The sequence below is a fragment of the Lissotriton vulgaris genome, chromosome 4_1 (assembly GCF_964263255.1).
Source record: "Lissotriton vulgaris chromosome 4_1, aLisVul1.2, whole genome shotgun sequence".
Classification (NCBI taxonomy): Eukaryota; Metazoa; Chordata; class Amphibia; order Caudata; family Salamandridae; genus Lissotriton; species Lissotriton vulgaris.
In genome coordinates, this window is record NC_141691.1 from 1,516,496,567 (window position 1) to 1,516,502,365 (window position 5,799).

General features: G+C 42.9%; 1 pseudogene; it reads right to left on the reverse strand.

Moving 5' to 3' along the window:
- Positions 1 to 2,554: 2,554 nt before the first annotated feature.
- Positions 2,555 to 3,934, reverse strand: LOC147724171 (endogenous retrovirus group PABLB member 1 Env polyprotein-like; annotated as a pseudogene).
- Between the last annotated feature and the right edge of the window lie 1,865 nt (positions 3,935 to 5,799).

The window sequence follows — 5,799 nt, forward strand, 5'->3', positions numbered from 1 at the left end:
GTGGAGTTAATTAGTAAATTGCATGACTAAGGTTTCCTTATGGCCATATATGGTCTTTGTCGGTTTTAGTTAGTTAATTGCATGATTGTGGTTTCCTTATGGCCATGGCCATTGTCGGTTTTAGTTAGTTAATTGCATGATTGTGGTTTCCTTATGGCCATATAAGGTCATTGTCGGTTCCTTGCTCGTGGTCATTGTTTTCTCGCGTCTTTCCTTCGTGCATGCGTCCATGCAGTGTGTTTTTTCCTGCTGCGCATGCGCTGTTATGGGTAAGAGCATGACAAAACACACTGCATGATTGGCCACATATTTTTTGAGTGTCCGGCCTATGTGGCCCCTCGGGTTAAATGGTTAAAACCGATTTGTCGAAACCTGGGTAGCCTTAAGGGTCCTAAGGTATGATACAAGTGAATCTATTGTTATTGCCGTAGCAACATTTTTAGGATGGGTACGGATTATTAGGTCCAGGCCGGAATCAGTGTAGCATCTATTTTGATTTTTATGAATTTTAACAATTGTTTTATCTATGCTTATTTTAATCGCTAAATGTCTTTTTAGCCTATGGAAATTGTATTTTAACCATATTTATGAATTACTGGTTGTTTTCCCTGTGGCTGTTCTGATTGTACAAACTGTCTTTTATGATGAATCGAATCGAAATAAAGACAATTGAAATTGAAAAATAAATTGAATTGACAAGTGAATTATATACTAACAGTAGCTAAATTCAATTGCAATTGACGCCAATGATCAAAGGTATGTAATATTAAGAAAGGGTTGATACTTAAACAATACCCATTGAAACCAATGAATAAAATGGAAAAAATGTGACGGTTAATCAAAAAACAAAGCCAACTTTCTGGGAGCAGACCTTTACATATCAAGACCGAAAATCCATCAATGGATTGGCTGCAACACAATCAGAACACAACGTTATTATGCGCAGATCAACAAATTTACACAACTTGCATGCACAAGGGGAGGACCGATAAGAAGTTCAGGGACATGAGAGTATTCAACCAAAATATATGTAGATGCGTGAGAACATGGGCAAGGAATAAATGCACAGGAAGACAATACAAATGGATAAACTACAGGCAGATTGGGATGAGAGCACTAACAAAGGAGATAAAAAGTATGAATGAGATTACACAATCAGATGGAGGTGTTTCTCAAAGAAAGCATTCTATAACAGTGACCTGAAGATGGGAACAGTAGAGGCATTCCTCATACGCAGGGGAGGACTAGAGATGTGTTTCCCTTGCAGTGCTGGTTTCCTGGGATTTCAGAAAGAGAAAACTTAAGAGTAAGATATATAGCAATGCAGAGGTTTAATCTTTCTAAGTGATGCTGGCAGTTCTCGTATAGCATTGTGCCTGAACAGGAAGGTAATGGAGAGCAGTGGTATGATCACATTTTTGGTGTTAGAAACCTGGCAGTAGTATGAAGGGGAGTAGCAAAATAAGCCTGTTTTTTTAAGGCTGGTGAGGAGGGCTGAACCATAATCAGGGTGGAAAACTACCATGGCATCTACTGCTAGACAAGGAAACGGAAGTAGGGATGCGGGGGTGCTATTGCAACCCCACTCCTGCTGCACCATCCAGAGAGAAGCAGATTTTTATCTGCATAGGTTCAGCCTGTTGCAAAACACTGCTGCACACCAAAGAACAAGGGACATTGTACAGACTTTTAAAGGTTGTTTACAAATTCCTACTCCACAGGGTGTGCCGTGCTCTCCTGCATCCTCCAAGCTTAGTTGCAGCATTGGGGCCCACACCGGAGAACCTGACCTTACGGGCCAGGCGGCGCAGGGCACGCCTAAGATATCCGGGTTCACCTGCTTTGGCAGACAGAGACACGTGACACTCTGTTAGGCGTAGAAAAGCAGATTTATTAGCTGAGGCTAAGCACAGTCGTCCTGTTAGTACACCAACGGGTATGGTATTAGGAAACTGCCACTTCATTCCGTGGCGCACAGACTATTATAGTACACAAGTTTACAATGCCAACTCCCAAAACATACAAAACTGACAAATAGGAATAGTTTGAAAACAAGCTATCGAATGTCTAAAACACACCCTCCTTTCAGACCCTGTGTGCTCTCCTCCCTTCAGGTTAATCAACACTAGTGCCCGTAATTCAATTTGCAGGTGGTAGAACATGTTGAATGCTTCAAAAGACAGTTTATGTAACAAGAGAACACACGAAGAGAAAAGCGAAGGTCAGTTAAACAAGATAAAGTCGAGAAGAATGGTGGGACCCAAACAGTGGAGTAAGACCTGGATTATTCAGTTTAGACATGGATTTACGAAACTCGGGAGACCCTGACATCGGTTTCATAAACATAGGCAGAAGTTACTCTTTAACGGGAAAGACACGTAGCAGCTGAAAAAGCAAAAACATTGCGTTCACCACGTCCGCCGTGCTGCCTGAGTGGGGCAACACAAAATGGCGGTTAAATACAAAATGGCGGCTAGATACGAAGCGAAGTCGAAAACCACGTAACCTCAGACCCTCCTTTTGCCATACTCAGGCAAAGCACAAAATACTCATGTTAGTCTGAATCGATATCGATGGTCATGAGGTCATTGAGGTGTTGCTGCAACATCTTTCTGATGTTCTCTGTTTCCTGTGTTACTGGCTTAGAAACACACACAGTGGCACAAAGTCCGCAAATAGCTGGACCGCACTGTAAACAAAGACAACAAGAACAGATGATTGCTAGAATCGCTCCAAGGAAAGTTAACACTTTCCATCCCCATGTGGACAGTAGTCCCCAAAACCATCCCATCACAAACCAGTCTCCAGTGTCCTGATGAATGGACTCGGAGATGACATGTAGCTTAGAGATGGCTTGGTATACTGTAGGGGCATTATCTGGAACGTAAACGCAGCAACTGGACCCAATCAGTTTGCAGACTCCGCCTCTATCTGCCAGGACAATGTCTAGAACCATTCGGTTCTGCAAAGTCATAAGGCGATCCGCCTGAAGTTCAGCTGTCAGATTATTCAATGCTCCAGAAGTTATATTTATGGTAGCATCGACCACACAAACTAGGCGTCTGATGTTTATAGTATTTGCCATTGGACCCCAAAAAGGAAGAAATCCTTTCAGGAAATCTCCTCCCTCTTGTCTGGCTGTGTCTTCAGCATCAATAACCCCTCTACCAAATCTCTTTCTATGGTGATCTGCAGGAGCAGTATATGTCGGAGGAACAAGAAAAGCTATATAACATGTCCCCGAGAAATGTTTGGGAAGCCATGTATAAGCTTTATCATGACAGATAAGGTATGTACCTTGAGATGGAACTAACGGTGAAGGAGTCAAGGGTGTATAGACATATGTGTGAGAACAATTACTCCTTTCTTGCTTAATTTTGGCATTCTGGCCATTAATTTGTAAACACAGATTACCTCTCTGGGGTAAAACCCAAATTGGTGCAAATTTCTTCTGTTTAATCTTATCAGTGAGACTAGTGACATACCGAGTCACGTTCCATCCATCATATACTCTCTTTTCATCTTTGGGAATCTTAATAATATCAGCGATTTTTGCCATGGTCACTACTCCCTTTATCAAAGAGCTATGACTGAAATCCACTCCTCCATTATAGGACCCACCAGGAGGATATCGGGGTAGGTTCTGGTATGCATTAGAAAACATAGCCAGATAAGCCCAGGCAGAACCTTCATACGTAAATGGAAGGACTAAATACGGCATCCCTCTCTCTGTGTCGTGTGGTATGAGCCCCCAAACCCAACAATCAGTAGTATTCACTACCAATTAATGTTGATGTAACAGTTGGATAAATGAATTGTTAAAATACTCCATTCTTCTCATCTGCTCATGGTCTGGAAGTGCGTAAAATTTATGCGGTGAAATAGTAGTAAAGGAAATCAAAGAAGTAGAAGTAGGAACAGGTGTTGGCTGCATACTGTGTACGATCCATCCTACACATGCTAATAAACTGCATAAACATACTGAAATACATAATGCTACGCCACAACGACTGAATAATAATTTCTTATAATGATTTCTTTTCATAATTTTGACCTCATTCTCTTTTCCTGCGCTATCCATTACTCTAAAGGCATTGCTCACGATAATCTTCCTTAATCACTTAGCTGTGGTTGTTAGCCGTCCTATGACACTGCAAGTCCTGTTGACCTAGTCACTATTCAGGTCACAGCCTAAGACTCCTACCGTGACCCTGCAACTTGATTTATAGTGGAAAAGGAATCTTTCACTTTTTTTAACACGAGACGAAATTATAAAGCACAGAGTTTAATTGTTTTTAGGCAACCTTTATCTCAGGTTGTATCGTGTCTTGCCAGGTATCGTATGGTCCTTGAATAAAGTCTCTGGATCCGATGTTTTTAGTCGAAGGTGTGGAGGTACAGCTTCCTGCAATACGTTGTCTTCCTCTTTCTCAGAACCAGTCTAATCCAGGCGTGCACTGCTGAACGGGATGAACCTAGGTACTTTTTCACATTCACTGTCCCCAATGCCTTCTCGCACCCACTGGTCGTAAGGTAAAGGCAATGGTACCCGCTTGCAATGCACGCCGTGGATCCAGATTCTTTAACCGACGACCTTCACTGCTGTACGGGTAGTGAGTAGGACTTGTCTCGGCGTCCCCCAACGAGGTTCCAGATTTTTCTTCCTCTGGAAGTTTTTCAGACACACCCAGTCACCGGGTTGGATGGAGTGTCCTGGATCTGAGGAGGCCTCCGGCAAAGCTTTTTGGACCTGTTGACGAATAACACGCTATTTAGTGGTGAGGTCGTGCAAATAATCAACCAACAATGGATACGGAATGTCTGAGTACCTTTTGGGGCGAGGGACTCCCCAAACATTAGCAGGGCACCCGAAAACAATCTCACATGGGCTAAGCCCCAAACAAGAATGGACAGTCGTTCTTGTTGAGAGAAGTGCCAAAGGCAGGGCATCAGGCAAGGAAAGGCCTGTACTGGTCTGGATCTTTGCTAACTTAAGTTTGAGAGTGCCATTATAACACTCTACCAAACCTGCTGACTGAGGATGGTTTGCCGCATGAACTTTCTGCCTAATTCCAAGACCCACACATACTTTCTGCATAATTTGACCTACAAATTCACTCCCATTGTCACTCCAGACAATGCGCGGCAAACCAAACCTCTGGAAAAATTCCTTCAGAAGGACTTTGGCAGTAGACAAAGCAGTATTGTCCTTTAGGGGGTAGGCCTCCCTCCATTTGGAAAAGGTGCAAACCACCACCAGGACATACTTAAGATTATTGAAACGTTCCATATAGATGTAATCTATTTGCAGCGCCTCAAAAGGATACGTAGGGGGAGCAAAGTGACCTGCTGGAGTTCCCTTTCCTGGATTATGCATCAAGCAAACAATGCAATGCTTCGCTACATTTTCTGCACATTTAGGAATATTTTCGTTCTGCCATACTGGAGCTAGGAGTTTACATATACCCCTTGCATTAATATGGGCTGGTCCATGAGCCATAGTGACCACAGGTAATACATACGCATCTGGTAACAACCATCGCTGATGCTCTGTCTATTCCGTCCAACATCCCATCGTATCCAACATTCCCGTACTTTCTTTCCACTTACTCAATTCTTTCTCAGTTGCCTCCTTCTGAATCATTTTCACGCTTTCTACTGTGTCTTCACACATACCAGCATCTGGGACCCAACTTGCCGGTCCTGCAACGTTCATTCAACTCTCAACATTCTGTGCCGTTTCCCTCGCTATTTCATCTGCAAATGCATTTCCTCGACCTACGTCATCAGTAATCTTTT